Source organism: Hemitrygon akajei, chromosome 15 (genome assembly GCF_048418815.1).
Source record: "Hemitrygon akajei chromosome 15, sHemAka1.3, whole genome shotgun sequence".
NCBI classification, from domain to species: Eukaryota; Metazoa; Chordata; class Chondrichthyes; order Myliobatiformes; family Dasyatidae; genus Hemitrygon; species Hemitrygon akajei.
Window position 1 is genome coordinate 57,000,678 of NC_133138.1, and position 20,587 is coordinate 57,021,264.

The 20,587-nt window shown below is 40.0% G+C and overlaps 1 protein-coding gene across 7 annotated transcripts in view; it reads right to left on the reverse strand.

Moving 5' to 3' along the window:
* simc1 (SUMO interacting motifs containing 1) overlaps positions 1-20,587 on the reverse strand; it is a 94,947-nt gene that overhangs the window by 64,276 nt on the left and 10,084 nt on the right. The window lies entirely within an intron of this gene.

Consider the following 20,587-nt stretch of genomic DNA (forward strand, 5'->3'; position numbering starts at 1 on the left):
AATGAAAGCACGGTTCTCAATTGAGACTTGAGTCCCAAACACAAGCTCTTCCTAGACAAGAATTGTCTTTGGCCAATGGCCCAATACTATGGAGTGACTGAAGTGAACTTGACTACAGAGCTACATCAGGTTTGGCGTCTGCTGGAAACAAAACAAAAGCAAGGACAGACAGTGAATGACATTGTTACAAATGAGGAGCAACTCTGATGGGCAGAAGGGTACAGAATCGCCAATGCCCGCCCCCCCCCCCCCTTTTTGAGAATCGCAAAATCGCTATTATTTCGGGTCTGATACCCAGGAAATGAGAGAGATACACAGCATGTCAGTAATGAGAGAGAGACAACGCAGGGATACACAAAGGTGGAATGTCTCCTATTGACAAAGAGAGAGATTACTGCTATTGTCTCTTGAAGAAGGAATTGTGTATTGAGTACTATTCTATTCATTGAAACCCCTCAGGGGGCAACCAGAGTGGTCTGGTTGAGGGATTGCATCATCCCAACCTGATTGACATCTGAGACCCCGTGAGTGGGGATAAAAGTCGGGTCTGGGGAACACCCCCCAGACGCACTAGGAGAGACGCTACGAGACCGGTGGGGGGTCTTGTGTGTGTGTCCACCCTTGCCTGGGTGACGAGTCCTCCACGGAACGGTCTAGCTAAAGGACGGAGACGGATCAAGATCGTAAAAGGAAAGTCGGCAAGTTAATAGCTGTTATTCTCTCTCTCTCTCTCTCCAACAATTGCAACACTGCGAACAACAACAACTGCAGCCTGTATGAACTGAACTTTATATTTCCATCGGACAATTCATTATCCCCTAGACAACGATAGAGCTTATTTCTTAATATTATTATTATACCCGCACTTTTAGGTTTAGTATTGATGACGTATATTATCTGTATATTTGTATTGATATTATTTTTGTGTATTTTTACTAATAAAAACAGTTAAAAATAGTATCATCAGACTTCAGCGGATACTCCTATCTTTGCTGGTAAGACACCCAGTTACGGGGTTCGTAACAACATTGTGGAATTTCTAGCTCTAATGAGACCCTACCACGATGCATTTATAGATTTATACAAACTAATCTGCATATCATACTCTGCCTGTGACATCTGCCTCATGCGAATGGAGTTTCTCTTGCCTCAGACGCCTCAAAAACTACTTAAGGAATAGCAGCGGCGATGCTCGGAACAGCAACCTGGCCCTGTTGGCCATAGACAGCTGGAGGACCAAGGCACTTGACATCCAGAAAATTATTGATGCTTTCGCCACCAATCACAACAACAGACGGATTGTGCTTCTCTGAAAAACTTCAATGGTGAGTGCAGTTGATATTTTAAAAATTTGGCCTATACTAATGCTGATTATAATTATTATTTTATGATGGATACCCCATAGTCCTTACGTTTCCTGCAAATCCTAAAATATTACATTTACTGCTATTAAGCCTACTGGTTTTGCTTAGACTTCCAAGCGGTGATACTGTTGATTTTTGTTTTAAATTCAGTAGCCGAATTAATTGAGGCATTGCATGGTCAGAGTACGATTTGTCCAACTCCTGGTAAAGACTTGCATCTGTTGTTTGCCTTATTTAACTTTAATAATGGTGTATATTTTGGCATTGTCTGACTATGTAATGCGAATAGCAGTGGACATTGTGGGTTAGTGTTGTGTTTTTCAGTTGAAAAGCACGCATTTAATGCTGATTGCGAGATTGGTGCGTGATTCATGTTGTGCGCTGTGGGTTGGATGCTCCGTTGGTTTGTTTGTTTATGCTCCGTGTAGCCCGGGTTGTCTCCGATGCTGTTGACACTGTCACAGTTCACAGTTCACTTCTATATTAGATCTATCAATTGCTGTTGTTTGTGAATCAACAGAGGCATTTATAGTAGGCACATAATGCTTGAAACTGACTTTTGGCTTTGTGAATACATATTACCATACAGTACATACCTCAGCACCATCACTGAATAATTCAACCCCACTGTAGCACCAGCAAGAAAAAAATCTCTGGTGCCGTCAATGACAGCCAGCCCCAATCTTTCAATATCTAAACGATTGCATCCCCTTCCTGACCAGTAGCTGGCCCTCATTGCTCCATGAACTCCAGGATCCAGCTTAAGTCCTAGGCAGCACATTTTCATGGTATACACTGTGTATCAATATTTCCCAGAACCTTGAACCTTGTAAGCACTGTATAATTTGAAGTGTCCTGTCAAACTTGTATAGTGACATGAAACAATATCATTATGGGTAAAAGTACACTTTCAGTTGCGTAATGCTGAAATAAACAGGGCTGTGTAATTGAGTTTCTAGTCCATTACTCTTTAGCTTGATTCAGCATCATGGATATTTCGTTATTATCAAGTACCAGTTGGCTTAAGTATCTACAACAACAACCACTCACTCAACGTCAATAAAACCAAAGAGCTGATTATTGACTACAAGAGAAGGAAACTGGAGATCAGTGAGCCAGTCATCATCAGGGCAGAAGTGCACAGAGTCAGTAACTTAAAATCCTGTGTGTTATCATTTCAGAGAATCTGTCCTGGGTACAGCATGTAAGTGCCATTGCAAAGAAGGCATGGCAGTGGCTCTAATTTCAAAGATTCTGCATATGACAGAGGAGCAGAAATAGGCAACTTGGCCCATTGAGTCTGCTCCATCATAGCTGATTTATTGTCCTTCTCAACCTCATTCTCCAATTTTCTCCTCCTAACCTTTCACACCCATACTAATCAAGAACCTATCAACCTCCACTTTAAATATACCCAATAATTGGCCTCCACACCTGTCTGTGGCAATGAATTCCACAGATTCACTACCCTCTGGCTAAATGAATTCCTCCCCATCTCTGTTCCAACTGGACATGCCTCTAATCTGAGGATTTGTCCACTGATCCTCAGTTATCCAGTTGTTGTGATGGAAAATAACTGGTTCTTTGAGTCTCAACAGTAGAGGCCTGGACACACACAGTTTTAATAATAAGGAATTCATTTACAAGGGGAAGTCGGGTCAACACAAGCAACTACAATACACAGGAAGCGGTGTGGGGACAGGGTACGGTTACACAAACAAAGAACAAGGGAAAAGCACTACAACAGCTATCCCCCTTGACCTTGGATAGCTGCGGCTCCCTTACCAGGACAAACAATAGACCTTCCCAAACATAAATCAATGCACTTACCTTCAATGAGATGGTCTGTAAGAAAGGGCGAGCCAAGGCCAAGTCTCAGCTTTTAAAGCATGGGGCTGGGCGAGATAATCCAATTAAGGTGACCAATAATTTAGGTGTGCATTGATTAGTTGGGAGGGACCAAATGTTGATTGGCATGTGGTGTGTCCTCCGACCAGCCAGGTGGCAGTGCATCTGTCATGTGGCTGGTATCTCTGGATACACCAGTATAGGAAATATTCTCTCAATGTCCACTCTATCTAGGCCTTTCAATATGTGATAGGTTTCAGAAATAAACCCTCAGTCTTCTAAACACTAGCGAACCATCAAATGTTCCTTGTATGTTAACAGTTTCATTCAGGAATCATTCTTGTGAACTTCCTCTGACCCTCTTTAATGCCAGCATGCCCTTTCTTAGATAAGGGGCCCAAATCTGTTCACAATATTTCAAGTGTGGTCATATCAATGCATTATGAAGCCTTAACATTGTATCCTTGCTCTCATATTCTAGTCCTCTTGAAATCAATGCTAACATTGCATTTGCCTTCCTTACCAATGTCAACCTACAAGTTAACCTTTAGGGAATCTGCACAAGGACTCTCAAGTCCCTTTTGCAGCTCTGATTTTCGAATTTTGGAAAATAGTCTAAGCCTTTAATTCCTTCTACCAAAGTGTATGGACATTCACTTCCCTCCACTCTATTCCAAATGCTACTTCTGTGCCCGTTCTCCCAATCTAAGTCCTTCTGCAGACTCCCTGCTTCCAATTAACCACCTCAGGTGCTCAAAAAGCCTTGGAGCCCATCGCTGTTTGGCTCCCTGCACAAACCCAAAGAGCTCTGTACAAGTGGAGTGACATTTGCAATTTTAAAGTCCTGTGGAACCGTTCCTCCAGAATCTAGTGATTTTTAAAAGATCATTACTAATGCCTCCACAATCTCTTCAGTTACCTCTTTCAGAACCCTGAGATGTAGTTCATTTGGTCCAGGTGACTTATCTACCTTCAGACATTTCAGCTCCCCGAGCACCTTCTCCTTTGCAATAGAAACTGCACTCACTTCTGCCCTGACACTCAAATTTCTAGCATATTGCTGGTGTTTTCCAGTGAAGATTGATGCAAGATATTTATTAAAATTGTCTGCTACTTTGTCTCTCATTACATAATTTCTAGCAGTTCAATTTCCACTCCCGCCTAACTTTTACTCTTTATATGGAAAAAAACTTGTGGTATTCTTTTTTATTTTATTGGCTAACTCACCTTCATATTTCATTTGTTCCTTTGTGGCTTTTTTTAGTTGCCTTCTGTGGTTTTTAAAAAGCTTCTCAGATCCTCTAACTTACCACTAACTTTTGTTGCATGTTCTCCCTTTTGCTTTTATGCTGTTTTTGACGTCAGCCATGGGTTGCCTCATTCTCCCTTTTTGAATACTTCATCTTTGGAATGTAATCTATCCCTCTGCCTTCTGAAATGCTCCCTAAAACAGTCTTTGCCATCATCCCTGCTAATGTCCCCTTCCAATCAACTTTGGCAGCTCTTCTCTGGTACCTCTGTAATTCCCTTTACTCCACTGTAATGATGATACATCTGACTTTATCTTCTCCCTCTCAAACTACAGGATGAATTCTATCAAATAATGGTCACTGCCTCCTAAGAGTTTCTAAACCTTAAGCTCCTTAATCAAATTTGGTTCATTACACAACACCCAATGCTGAATTAACATTCCCCTAGTTGGCTCAATCACAAAGCCATCTTTTCTCTCCTTATGGCTTTAAAATGCCATCTTGAAGGGATTTTACAAACTTTTCTTGGGATCCAGCACCACTCTGATGTTTCCCAAACTACCCGAATAATGAAATCTACCGTAACTATCTTAACACTGCCCTTTTTACATGCCCTTACTATCTCACACTGTAATTTGTGATCCACATCATGGCTACTGTTTGTAGGCCTGGATAGAGCTCCTATCGGGGTTTCTTTAATCCTTGCGGTTTCCTAACTCTACCCAGGATTCTACATCTTCTGATCCTATGTCACCTTTCTAAGGATTTCATTTTTTTTTTAACCAACAGTGCCATGCTACCCCTTTTGCTTACATGGCTCTTCTTTCAATACAATGTGTATCCTTTGATATTAAGCTCCTAACTATGATCTTCTTTCAGCCATGACTCAGAGATGTCCACAACGCCATACTTGCCAATCTCTAACTGTGCTAGGAGAACATAGAAACATAGAAAACCTACAGGACAATACAGGCCCTTCGGCCGACAATGCTGTGCCAAACATGTACTTCAGAAACTACCTAGGGTTACCCATAGCCCTCTATTTTTCTATGCTCCAAGTACCTATTCAAGAGTCTCTTAAAATACCCTATTGTATCCACCTCCACCATTGTTGTCAGCAGCCCATTCCATGCACTCGCCACTCTCTGCGTATATGTATATATGTGTGTATATATTATAAAAACTCTGACATCTCCTCTGTGCCTCCTTCCAAGCACCTTAAAACTGTGCCCTCTTGTGATAGCCATTTCAGCCCTGGGAAAACACTTCTGACTATATACACAATCAATCCCTCTCATCATCTTATACGCCTCTATCAGGTCACCTCTCATCCTCCGTCGCTCCAAGCAGAAAAGGTCAAGTTCACTCAACCTATTCTCGTAAGGCATGCTTCCCAATCCAGGAAACATCCTTGTAGATCTCCTCTGCACCCTTTCTATAGTTTCCACATCCTTCCTGTAGTGAGGTGACCAGAATTGAGCTCAGCACTCCAAGCTGGGTCTGACCAGGGTCCTATAGCTGTAACATTACCTCTTGGCTCTTAAACTCAATCCCATGGTTGATGAAGGCCAATGCACCGTATGCCTTCTTAACCACAGTCAATCTGCGCAGCAGCTTTGAGTGTCCTATGGACTCGGACCCCAAGATCCCTCTGATCCTCCACACTGCCAATAGTCTTACCATTAATACTACATTCAGCCATCATATTTGACCTACCAAAATGAACCACTTCACACTTATCCGGGTTGAACTCCATCTGCCACTTCTCAGCCCAGTTTTGCATCCTATCAATATCCTGCAGTAACCTCTGACAACCCTTCACACTATCCACAACAGCCCCAACCTTTGTCATCAGCAAATTTACTAACCCATCCCTCCACTTCCTCATCCAGGTCATGTATAAAAATCACAAAGGGGTCCCAGAACAGATCCCTAAGGCACACCACTGGTGACCGACCTCCATGCAGAATATGACCTGTCTACAACCACTCTTTGCCTTCTGTGGGCAAGCCAATTCTGGATCCACAAAGCAAGGTCCCCTTGGATCCCATGTCTCCTTACTTTCTCAATAAGCCTTGCATGGGTTACCTTATCAAATGCCTTGCTGAAATCCATATACACTACATCTACTGCTCTACCTTCATCAATGTGTTTAGTCACATCCTCAAAAAATTCAATCAGGCTCGAAAGGCACAACCTGCTCTTGACAAAGCCATGCTGACTATTCCTAATCAGATTATCCCTCTCCAAATGTTCATAAATCCTGCCTCAGAATCTTTTCCATCAAATTACGAACTCACTGGTCTCTAATTTCCTGGGCTATTTCTACTCCCTTTCTTGAATAAAGAAACAACATCTGCAACCCTCCAATCCTCCAGAACCTCCCCTGTCCCCATTGATGATGCAAAGATGAGGCTGAGCAATCTTGTCCCTCACCTCCCACTGTAGCCTGGGGTAAATCTCATCCAATCCTGGAGACTTATCCAACTTGATGCTTTCCAACAGCTCCAGCGCATCCTCTTTCTTAAAGTCTATATGCTCAAGCTTTTCAGTCTGCTGTAAGTCATCCCTACAATTGCCAAGATCCTTTTCCGCAGTGAATACTAAAGCAAAGTATTTGTGAAGTAACTCCGCTATTTCCTCTGGTTCCATACACACTTTTCCACTGTCACACTTGATTGGTCCTATTCTCTCACGACTTATCCTCTTGCTCTTCACATACCTGTAGAATGCCTTGGGGTTTTCCTTAATCCTGTCCACCAAGGCCTTCTCATGGCCCCTTCTGGCTCTCCTAATTTCATTCTTAAGCTCCTTCATGCTAGCCTTATAATCTTCTAGATCTCTATCATTACCAAGTTTTTTGAACCTTTTGTGAGCTTTCCTTCTTGACTAGATTTTCAACAGCCTTTCTACACCACGGTTCCTGTACCCTATCTCATTGGAACGTACCTTTGCAGGACGCCACACAAATATCCCCTGAACTTTTGTCACATTTCTGCCGTACATTTCCCTGAGAACATCTGTTCCCAATTTATGCTTCCAGCTAGCTTATTCTGTATACTGTATGCATTCAAATAAAATACCTTCAGTCCTGTATTTAGATTTAGATTTTGTTGGCATGTTACAGTTTAACTCTTCCCTGTCTGTAATTTTGCCCCTTCATCTGTTTGCCTTCCCCAGCCTCACTACACAATTCCTTATCCAACGCCCTATCACCCTCCTCCCCCACAGCTCTAGCAAACCTGCCCGCAAGGATATTGCTACCTGTTGGGATCAGGTGTAACCTGTCCTTTTTGTACAGGTCATACCTTTCCTAGAAGAGATCCCGAAGATCCAGAAACCAGAAACCCTGCCCCTATACCAACTCCTCAGCCACACATTCATCTGCCAGATTATTCTATTCTTACTCTGACTAGTGAGAGGAACAGGCAGCAATCTGGAGATTATTACCCTGTTGGTCCTGCTTTTCAGCTTTCTGCCTACACCATATATTCTTTCTCCAGGACCTCCTCCCTTTTCCTATATATGCCGTTGGTACCAATATGCACAACTCATCCAAGATGGCGGTGCGACGCAACTTGCAGCGGCCACTCTGGAGCTGATTATCTGTTATTTGTGAAGTGGGGTGCTGTGCGTAATCATAATTGATTGAAAACGGACGTGGGAGCATGGAGGAACATCGGAAAATCTCCAGGAAGACCTTCTTCGTTGCTGTTGCTGCTGTGAGGTCTGGGACTCTGCTGGGAAGAACAGGCCCCCCGTCCTCAGGGTCGCGTTGCCGATGGCTGTTGGTGAGGCCATCTTAATACGCTTGGCAGAGGATGGTGCTCGGAGAAGCTGTGCCGGAGGGGATGGTCGTCGGCTTGGAGGTTTGACGGACTTGGAGTCTGCTGCGGTCAGGACGCTCTCGGTGTGTGCTGCATCTGCAAGGCTGAGTCAGGCGGTGCCGTGGAAGTCCATAGCAGGGTGGGGACTTGTGCAAACTGTGTGGTGATTTCTTTTGAACTTATAGTCCTTTAACATCTTTGGACTATTTTTACTGTGCTCATAGTCTTTTTTATCAATTATGCTATTGTTTGCACTGTTGTAACTATGTGGTTTTGTGCAGGTCTTGTAGCTTTAGTTTTTGGTCTTGTTTGTCTGGTGGATTTGGAGCTCCTTTCCGGGGAACGCGCTAAGACAGTAGCGCCATATTAATACGCAGCAGCCTCTCCGGACTCTGGATTGGGGATTGCCAAACGTTATGTGGATTTTCTAGTGTAGTCTGTTTTGTCATATGCATTTGTGATATCATTCTGGAGGAACGTTGTCTCATTTTTTAACTGCATTGCATTTGTGGTTTCTAAATGACAATAAACTGAATCTGAACTTCTGGCAGCTGGTGCCCTCCCCATTTAGAATGCTGTGGAGCCAGTCTGAGACATTGTTGATCCTGCCACCTGGAAGATAACATACCATCTGGGTGACTCTTCCACATTCACAGAATCTTCTGTCTGCTCCTCTGACTATGGAATCCCCTATCACTACTGCATTCCTCTTCTTCCCCTTTCCAGAGACACAGTCACTGTGGCTTCCCCCTGGTAGGTAGTTCCTCCCTCCTCCACAGTATCCAAAGCGGTATACTTACTATTAAGGAGAACGACCATGGGGATATTCTGCAAGAGCTGCCTGAACCTTTTCCCTCTCCTGATAGTCACCCAGGTAGTTGTCTCCTGTAAATTAGGGGCGTCTACCTCCTTGTAAGACCATAAGACATAGAAGCAGAATTAGGCCACTCTGCTCTGCCATTCCATCATGGCTGATCCTGGATCCCACTCAACCCCATACACCTGTCTTTTTGCCATATTCTTTGATGTCCTGACTAATCAGGAAACTGTCAACTTCCACTTTAAATATACCCATGGACTTGGCCACCAATGCAGTCTGTGGCAGAGCTTTCCACAGATTCACTACTCGTTAGCTAAAAGAATTCCTCCTTACCTCTGTTCTAAAAGGTCATCCCTTCAATTTTGAGGCTGTGTTCTGGATAGCCCCACAATAGGAAACATTCTCTCCACATCCACCTTGTCTAGTCCTTTCAACATTCAGTAGGTTTCAATGAGATTTCCCCCCTCCACCCCTGTATTTTTTTTAAATGTAGTGAGTATAGGCCCAAAGCTGCCAAACTCTCCTCATATGCTAACCCCTTCAATCCCAGAATTGTCCTCGTGAACCTCCTCTAGACTCTCTAATGACAACACATCTTTTCTGAGATTTGAGGCTCAAAACTGCTGACAATACTGAGGGGGATGTCACGTGATGACGTAGGATCGAGATGTGGAAATCCAGCTCTCTCGTAAAAATCAGTAAAATAATGTTTAAATGAAGAAAAGTTAGTAAATACTTTTTAAAAATTACTTATAAACTACTCAGGATTGTCTTAAGATATGTCTCCTAAACAGAAGCAGAAGAAAACTACTACTTTGAAGACAACACAACACAACACAACACAAGGCCGGCAGCCATGAAAGAGCTTCGGGCTCAAGTGCATTTTACCTCCGGCGAAACAGAACAGGAAACTGCAGCAACATCAACCGTTTTTAAAAAAAAGCAACAGGAATTGCACATGCGTGAAGGAAGGGGCATGCGCAAACACGAGCAACCCAAACTACAAATCCCAGCTATGATCGGAACTGAAAGTGAAAGTGAATATGAGGTGGAATCAGATTCTCTGGATAAATCAGATGAAGATGAAGAGACAAACAAAGAAGAGCAACAGGAAGAGGTTGGAGGTGATATTGGAGACATAAAAAAATCTTTGGTGCAAATAATGCATGAATTAAAAGCATTAAAAGTAATAAAAAAGATATTAAAAATATGAAGATATGTTTGATAAAATGATGAAAAGACAGAACAAAATGGACAAGAAAATTAAAAACTTGGAAGAAACAATGGGAGACACCATTAATAGAGTGAATAAAATGGAAGATAATATTTCTGCCTGGACATCAGAAGGAAAACGGTTGTTGGAAAAAGTGGATGTACTTGAAAATTTTAGCAGACGAAATAATATTAAGATTGTTGGACTTAAATAAGGTATAGAGGGAGAGGATCCAATAAATTTTTTTCGAAAATGGATTCCGGAAATTTTGGAAATGGAAGAAGGAACCCAGTTAATTGAAATTGAAAGGGCTCACAGAGCCTTAAGATCAAGACCTCAAGTTGATCAAAACCCACGATCAATCTTGATAAAATGCTTAAGATATCAAGATAAAAAGATCCTGAAGGCGGCTGCCCAATGTGCCAGAAAGAGAAACGGGCCATTGATGATAGAAGGGAAAACAGTTCTTTTCTATCCTGATATAAGTTATGACCTTTTGAAGAGAAAGAAGGAATTTAACCCAGCTAAAAAAGTTTTATGGGAAAAGAGTTATAAATTTATATTGCGCCACCCGGCAACCCTGATAATTTTTTTGGATGATGGAAAAAGATTTTTTACTGATTATCGGGATGCGGAAGAATTTGCACAAGAACTCCCAAATATTTGCTAACCACAGCCAAAGATTTAAAAGTGAAACGGATTAAAGATGATGACAGGGACAGTGAATGGAGTTGATGGATGTTTAAGGACAGAAGAACATTTAAATATATTCTTAATTATATGATACAGGGGGAGAAAGGTAAAAATTTGAGAAATATTAATCGAGAGTAGTGATATAATTTTTTCTTCTCTTATATATACTTTTTTATGTTACGGGGGAGCTGGGGGAACTTCGGATTGATTGCTACGGGATTCACGTGTGTAATCATGGTGATTGCCATGACCCGTACAACGGAGGGGGTAATGTTGTGTTTTTTTTATTCACAACATTAGTAGGGAGGTATTTTGTTATTTTTTTCTTTATGATCTATTTTTCTTTAATCCTTCTTTCTTTGCCTGGACAATCGGGGGGTGGGGGGGAGGAGACACATAGCAACATGGAGAATTTTAAAAAGATTCCCCGAGGTACTACGAAAGTTGAAAAGTTAGGTATTACTATAGACTGGAGTAACCCTGTTAAAAATAATTACTAATTTACTGAATTTTTAAAGTTTTAATGTTAATGGGCTTAATGGACTGGTGAAAAGAAAAAGAATTTGAACATACATTAAGAAAATGAAAATAGATATAGCTTTTTTACAAGAAACACACTTAATAGAGATAGAACATCAGAAATTAAAGAGAGATTGGGTCGGAAATGTTATTGCAGCTTCATTTAATTCAAAGGCGAGGGGAGTTGCCATTTTGGTTAATAAAACTTTACCAATTAAAATACAAAATGTATTAATTGATTCTGCGGGGAGATATGTAATTATACATTGTCAAATTTTTTCAGAACTATGGACTCTTATGAATATTTATGCACCAAATGAAAATGATGTAACATTTATACAAGAGGCCTTTTTGAATTTGGCTGATGCACATGACAAAATACTCTACTTGGTCTTGTTTTAAAATTCAACTTTTTTGGACAAATTTAAGAGTTTTAATTGAACAAATTATTGGAACACAACTTCCACATAATCCAACATTATTTTTACTAGGTGATATTGAAGGGATAAAACCAAAATCCAAACTGAATAAATATCAGAAAGAATTCATAACAATTGCATTGGCAGTAGCCAAAAAGGCTATTGCAGTTACTTGGAAACCGGATTCATACTCAAGTATAGATTGTTGGAAGAATGAAATTTTCAGCTGCATTTCACTTGAAAAAATTACTTATAATTTAAGAGATAAATATGAAATATTTCTGAAAATTTGGCACCCTTATTTACAAAAGATAGGATTAAATATATAGGTGCTCTGAAGATAAAATTATTGGTTATTTGGGGAAAGAAATAAATATATATACTAAAGCTATTATGAACTCCATGGAGCATGTGGGGATCTTCCGATATCCAGGCATTCTTTCTTCCTTTCCTTTTTCTTCTCTCTTTTTTTCTCTTTCTACAGGGATATGTTGGGGGGAGGGGGGGAAGGGTTGATAGTTTTTTTTTCCTTCTGTAACCATTTGAAAATTCAATAAAAAAATTATTTAAAAAATGCTGAAAATACTCTAAATGCAGCTTGACTAGTGTCTTATAAAGCCTCAGCATTATCTCCTTGCTTTTATGTTCTATTCCCCTTGAAATAAATGCCGACACTGCATTTGTCTTTACCAGAGACTTGACCTGTAAATTAACCTTCTGGGAGTCTTGCATGAGGACTCCAGTCCCTTTGCACCTCTGTTTGAACCTTCTCATAAGGAACAATAGTCCGCACTACTGTTTCTTTTACCAAAATGCATTTCCAAACGCTCTACTCCATCTGCCACTTTTGCCCATTCTTCCAACTTGTCTAAGTTCTGCTGTAATCTCATTAATTCTTTAGCATTACCTACCCCTCCACCTATCTTTGTAGCATCTGCAAACTTTATCATAAAACTATCAATTCCATTATCTAAATCACTGACAAACAATGGGAAAAGTAGCAGTCCCAGTACTGACCCTCAGTACACCACTAGTCACTGGCAACCAACCAGAAAAGGCCGTATTTATTCCCACTTGCTGCCTCTCATCTGTCAGCCATTCGTCTATGCATTCCAGTGTCTTTTCTGTTACACCATAAGACTGTATCTTGTTCAGCAGCTTATGTGGCATCTATCAAATGCCTTCTGAAAATCCAAATAACATCCACTGCCTCTCCTTTGTTCACCCTGCTTGTTACTTCCTTAAAGAACTCTAACAGATTTGTCAAGTAAGATTTCCATTTACAGAAACCATGCTGATTTTTGACTTAATCATTAGTATCCCAGTAACTCCTGTCTATCACCTCCCTCATTCTCCTGTATGAGTCAAAGGTTGAGGTGCAGCTCCTGTTCCTTAACACAGTCTCTAAGGAGCTGCAGCTCGATGTACTTCATGCTGATGTAATTATCAGGGAGACTGCAGTCTCCTAGAGTTCCCACTGTTCACACAAAGAACATAACACTAACTCTGGACCCATTCTCAGCACACTTGTTATGTACCTATAGACAAAGGAGAGAGAAAGCAAACTTACTAAAAACTTACTTAGAATGTCTGCAGGTGCTTGTCAAGCCTGTTGAGCCGCAGCCTCCCACTCTAACACTGGCTACTCACTCCAACAATAGCTACTCTGCGCACACCTCCCATCTTCTTATTGGCTCAAATAAAAGTCACTCCCGAAGAGACTTGTTCTTTTCAACTGTATCCTGCCCTGCAGTGATGTCTCTCTACTGACTGTGCTTCATATAGACCTACAGGCAGTACCTGGGTTACATACGAGTTCCGTTCCTGAGTCCATCTTTAAGTCGGATTTGTACATAAGTCGAACAAGTACATCCAGTATTAGTTTGAGTCAGTTAGTCAAATGTTTGTGTCAGTATAGTATATATTTTACCTTTTGATGCATATAAAACACTTAAGAAATGTATGTATTCCAATAATTAAACCACTGCGTTGCTTAGTAATAATTGTAGCTTTCATCGGGGCAGCGCCTTTCACATGCTCCATTATTCTCACTTTATCGTTATCCTTTAAAATTGTTCTGATCGTTGACCGACTGTAGCCTAACGCTTTTCCAATGACCGATGGCGTTTCACCTCTTTCCAAACGCTTTATTATTCCAGTTTATTTTCAATCGTGATCACTTTCCGTCAATGGAACAGAAACACTGTGGGCAGCGACTCCTGAGCTTTGCCGGCTCCCGAGGTCCGCTGGGTCCTAAGGACCACCGCATTGAGACAGGCTAAATGGGACAAGTGGGGGCTGTGCTGGGTTTGGGTATTTGATCATCCACCATATTCCGTGTGGGAATTTAAACTGAAGGTGGCAGTGTTTTTTTTATGAGATCAAGTTGCGAACTTGACATCAACTGAGCACGGATGGTACGGGAGTCACTGGATCAACATCAACCCGGCACGGGAACAGTCTATCACTGGATCGAACTCGGGAAACTCCGTTCTCCAGCCCAGCGCTGATCTCACTGTGCCACCAGCCGACCAGAACGGGGGGGGGGGGGGGGGTCGGGCGGGGTCAGGGTGAATCTTACTAAGAAAAATTTTAAGCCAAATACAAAGTTAAACACTCAACACAGTGTCAACGGCATGACTTAAGATGGCGGACGGCGTTCTCCTTCCTCGGGTTCGTAAGTACAAGTTGTCTGTAAGTCGGATGTTCGTAACTCGGGACTACCTGTATTTCATTATTAAATGTGGATGCTAAAATTCTTTCAAAAAATAATGGCTAATTAGCTGGAGAATCTTCTAGCTAAAATTATCTCTCAAGACCAAACAGGTTTTGTAAAGGGCCATTATTCCTTCTCTAATGTTTGGAGACTGTTAAATGTTATATATTCATCCATTCCTGAGACTCCCCAATGTGTTGTCTCTCTTGATGCTGAAAAGGCATTTGACCAGAATTGAATGGAAATACTTATTTAATGTTTTAGAGAAATTCAGCTTTGTTATTCATTTTAATAAGTGGATTAGAATAATATATAAAAGCCCTATTGCTACTGTCATTACTAACAATTGCAGATCTCCTTTTTTTTGGCTTTCACGGGGTACGAGAGAAGGATGTCCGTTAAGTCTTTTGTTATTTAATTTGGTCTGGAACACTTGGCTATTGCACTTTGTGAACCTAAGATATTCATGGAATTTTCATAAATGGGACTATTCATAATGTCACGAATCCCCTGACAAGTTGAAAAGGACCAGCAGAAATGGAGCACACCTGGAGTCTGGTATACTATAATTAAGACTATATTTATTACTACTACGAATTAATATCATTAAAACCGGATAATTCGATACAGGTTATAAACTATTTTTATATATATCTTCCGTAAATGTGTGTGTGGATACAAAATAATAGTCCCGGAGGTAGATATCAGTCTTATGGTGCCAGGTAAGTTTAAGCAGTTCAGTTCACTTTGTGTTGCGTCAAGTTGAATTGATGGAGGGAGGGAGGGAGGGGGAAGAGGAGAGGGGAGAGAGGGGGGGGGGGGGGGAAGAGAGAGAGAGAGAGAGAGAGAGAGAGAGGAGAGAGAGAGAGAGAGAGAGAGAGATCGAGAGAGAGAGAGAGAGAGAGAGAGGAGAGAGAGAGAGAGAGAGGAGAGAGAGAGAGAGAGAGAGAGAGAGAGAGAGAGAGAGAGAGAGAGAGAGAGAGTTAATTGATTTGTTGTTTAAGTTGGCAGCTTTAGTTGTTCTTGCTTCCTAAGTCTTTAGAGTCACTTAGTGTGAACCCCACACAGACACAGACAGACAGAGCCCCTTCTAGGGAATGGTCTACTAACCACGGCACGGGTTCACCATCAGCGGACCCCCACAGGCAAGCTCTTACCCACACTGGTAATCACGGGTCGAAATTAATCGGTCCATGGCCTCCACCCTCGTGGTGGTCTTAAACTCCACCAGTGGTTTTTCAGGTAGCTTCAGCACTTCTCCCATATCGTGTTTCCTCTGCCGTTATCAGACCAAAAGTCTCAACTTTTTATCATCCATTTGAAATTCCAGCCATCCTTTAACTCAACCGCTCTGAGCTGTTACCATGGTGACCTCCCAGCTCGTGTCTCAGCTGGCGCCATACTCTCTCTCTCAAGGTCACAATTAAAAGTGTTATCAAAACCAAGTCAGAGTCCTCTCTCTCTTTTAATCACCTCCTTGTTCATAAGACTGCTGAATCTTCTAACAGTTTCTCACCTGCGTGACAATAAGATCTCCCTTTATGCTGATGATCTCTTAGTTTATAATTTCGAATCTTGAAGAATGCATTCCTAGTTTATTGAAACTACCAAACGATTTTGGAAAGTTTTTGGGATTTAAACTAAACGTTCATAAAAGTGAATCATTTCCCCTAAATGATTCTGATTCGATATATGATGACATTCCTTTTAGAGTTACAGACTCATTTAAATATTTAGGTATTATATCATTAAAAATCATAAAGACCTTTATAAAGCTAATTTAGTTCCTTTAGTGGATTTTATGAAGCAATTATTTTTAGATGGAATCCACTTACACTTTCGTAGTCAGTTGAATTCATGCAATTAAAATAATGATTTTACCAAAATTTTTGTATGTATTTCAAAATATCCCTATTTTTTAACTAAGAAGTTTTTCAATCAGGTTGATTCTATTATTTCATCTTTTGTCTGGAATAATAAAAGACCAAGAATTGCTAAATATAATTTACAAAAATTAAAAAAAGATGGAGGTCTTGCTTTGCCTAATTTAAGAATGTATTGTTGGGCTGTTATTATATGTTATATGTGTTTTTGGTTATATTGGGCTGATAGAAATGAACGACCACCTTGGGCTGATTTGGAATTGAATGCTGTGAAACATTTTCACTTAACCTCATTATTAGGAGCTTCTTTACTTGTACAACTGGCCAAAATTACTAATTTAAATTTATACCCTGTGATTAAGCAGTCCATTACGAATTTGGTTCCAGTTTCGTAATTTTTTTAATCTCAAAAATTTTAAACTTTTTAGTTTAATTTATTGAAACTATTTATTTAAACCTTCATTAAGTGATTGTACCTTTCTTCTTTGGAGGAATAAAGGAGTTTATTCCTTCACGGACCTGTTCCAAGATGGCCGATTGATGTCTTTTGAGAAATTAGTAACTAAATACTCTCTCTCATATTCACATTTCCTGCAATATCTTCAGGTCAGACCCTTCTTACAAAAATACTTAAATAATTTTCCATATATACAAGATTCTGACTTGTTAGATATTATTTTAAAAATGAATCCTTTAGTGAAGGGTTTTATTGCGAAAACTTTTAACTTATTGTTACAACAGCACAATTACCCGTCACTTAAGATTAAACAAGATTGGGAGAGAGAGCTTAACGTGACCCTGATAACAGAAGATTGGTTGCGGATTTTGAAGTTGGTTAACTCTTCTTCGATTTGTGCCAATCACTCTTTAATTCAATTTAAAATTGTACATTGTTACTATTTGACAAAGGAGGGACTGTCTAAAATGTTTCCTATGTTGATAGTCAGTGTGACAGATGTAAAACTGAGACTACCACATTGACAGATATGTTTTGGTCGTGTTCTGTACTGAAACATTTTTGGAAGTCTATTTTCTCTACAATTTCTAAATTTTTAAAAATTAATTTACAACCTAATAAATTGACAGTTTTATTTGGTATAATCCCTCAATGCCTCAATGGTATTTCTCCATCAGACCAACATGTAATTGCATTTGTTACATTATTGGCCAGAAGGGCTACTTTGTTGAAATGGAAAGATGCTTCTGCTCCTACTTTGATACAATGGTTTTCTCAGGTGATGTTATGTCTTAGTTTGGAGAAAATCAGAAGTCAAACTTTTGATCCTCGATTTGATTTTGAGAAAAGGTGGGGTTCGTTCACCCACTACTATCATCTGATTTGAGTTAATTAATATGGTTTCCTTCCGATTTTTCTTTAAATGGATTTGAGTTGGTGGATTGATGTTTTTTTGTATGGACGATTGTATGATGTATAGCTCCGGGGTTGTGCTTCTAATGGGTTTTCTTTTTTGTTTCTTTCAGTTAGTAGGGTTTTTTTTTGGTTAGTAGGGGTTCTTATTTTTTTTCCTTCTTTTTCTTTCAAAAAAAATTCTTAACACTTTATTTTTTCTTCTTATTATTGATATATTGCTTAGCTTTGTTAGTTATTTGTTAATTTATTCCTTATTGTATATAATGACATATTGATTTAATGTATCTTTTTTGTTAATCTTCAATAGTATTAATAAAAAAGATTTTAAAATGAAAATGCAATGATGTCTCTCACTCTGCATGCCATATAAAACTTTGACTTCTAAAGATGCCTGGTGGAGAATATGAATATGAATACTGATTGCATCACAGTCTGGTATTGAAGTACCAATGTCCTTGAATGGAAAAGCTATCAGGGCCTTGTATGGAAATACCATTGCCCTTGAATGGAAAAGACTGCAAAGAGTAGCGGATACAGTCAATAATGAGTAATATCCTCCCCACAATTGAGCATATCTACTACGAGCGCTGTCACAGGAAAGCAGCATCCATGACCAAGGACCCCCACCATTCAGGCAATGCTTTCTTCTTGCTTCTGTCATCAGGAAGGAGATACAGGAGCCTTGGGTCCTACACCACCAGGTTGAGTAACAGCTATTATCTCTCAACCATCAGTCTCCTGAACTAGAGTGGACAACTGATTACCACAGCATATGGACTCACTTTCCAGGTCTCTAAAACTCATGTTCTCAGTATTTATTATTATTTTGCACAATATGTTGTCTTTGTAAAGTTTTTTCATTGACACTATTGTGTTTCTTTGTACTGTGAATGCCCAAAAGAAAATGAATCTCAGGATGGTATATGGTGACATATGTCCTTTGATAATAAATTTACTTTAATTCACTGAAGTCTGTTTGAAGCTTGGTGAATAAGATATGGAAGTTAACATTGGAGATAGCAGATGGATTTATGCACTTCATTTAAATAATTATGAAGTTGAAATACTGGCATAAAATGTTCACTGTAACTTCATAGAACACCTGGTTATGGTTTTCATATTTTCAGACCAAGGTCAGTGCTCCGTGCCTATCCCTATTTCTCCTGGGAAGGTGTAAGCTGGTTTCCTGAACTGCTAATCCTTATGATGAAGCTACATCTACAGTTCTATTTGGTTGGACATTCTAGGATGTTGATCCCAGAATGTGAAACTTGGAGGTGGTAGGATCTATCCATATTTGCTGCTCTTGACAGTCTCATGGGTAGATACAGTCAAAATTTAGGGTTCGAGTAAATGCTAGCATTAATCTTGTAGACAGTGGTTTCCAGTTTGGGTGATGTTTGTCCACCTGAGTGGCTGTGGGAGTTTCTAAGAGGGCAATAAAGATGAAGGTTGTGGTGGGCGTTGGGGTAGTAAGGGGGGGGGGGGCAGCTGAGGGATTACAGGCTTAACTTAAGAAATGAATTACTTATAAGCATTTGATCCTCAGTGCCTCATAACTGATGACAATGATCATGTAATCATCTCATCTCTTGCTAACCCACTGTTCTCTTAGACTTTGCTCGAAGTACATGATAGTTGTTGAAAAGCAAAGTGACACTTGGTACATCATGAGAAATCTGGACTGAAGATTATTTCTGGATCCTGCCCGCACATTAATGTCCTTCACTACAGTAGTACAATGATAGCTGATATGACTACCAAATGTTAATCACAGTGAGGTAATTCAGTAAATTAGAGTACCCCATTGAACACCATAAAGTTCAGAATCTGCCCTTTCATATGGACTTATTCCAGTAGCAAACAACTAGTTGTTGCTTTTGTGTGTAAGTTTTATGATAAAGCAAACAAGAACTTCATGAAACTTTATTTTTAGTCACTTCATGAAAACTTTCAGAAACAGAAATATTTTAAAACATGCCTGGCAGCACTTCACAATGAAACAGTGATGGTTTGTGTGCTTCATACATTTCATTGCTCATTGCTAAATCTGAAAGGCCCATATTTTGGAGATGAACTGTTTCTGTCAGCAGTAAGGGAGGTTCTCAGTACAGTTTTGCATAAGTCACCAAACCAAATAATTAAAGTAACTCTGTTCAGATTCAAACAGATGAAATGTCTGAGAATCTGGAAAACACAATGTGTGATATAATTAGAACAACAGAATTTGCTCTGAGTCAACTTTGCCTGCTGTTGAATCTTTGCTTCTTGGTTATGTTCACTTTATAAAAGATAAATGCATGGGTCAAGAGTTGTTATTTGCAAGTGGACTAGAAACAGATACAAAGGGGGAGTTAATATTTCAGGTTGTTGAGCTTTTTTTTTAAAGACAAGGACATTCTGCTCACCTACATTCTTGCTTGTGCAACAGATGGGGCATCTTTAATGACAGGACGCCACCATGGGGTTATTTATTTTAAAAAAACTATATTTACCATTCACTGTGTAATTCAGGCATCTCGGTGCAAAAAAAACGAGCGATCAATTGTACAAATCATTGAATACTGCTGTGACAGCAGTAAGTAAAATCCCATGCTCTCAATTCTTGACTATTCTGAGAGCTTTGTATTGAGAATGATGAACTGTTTGAGAGCTTACTGATG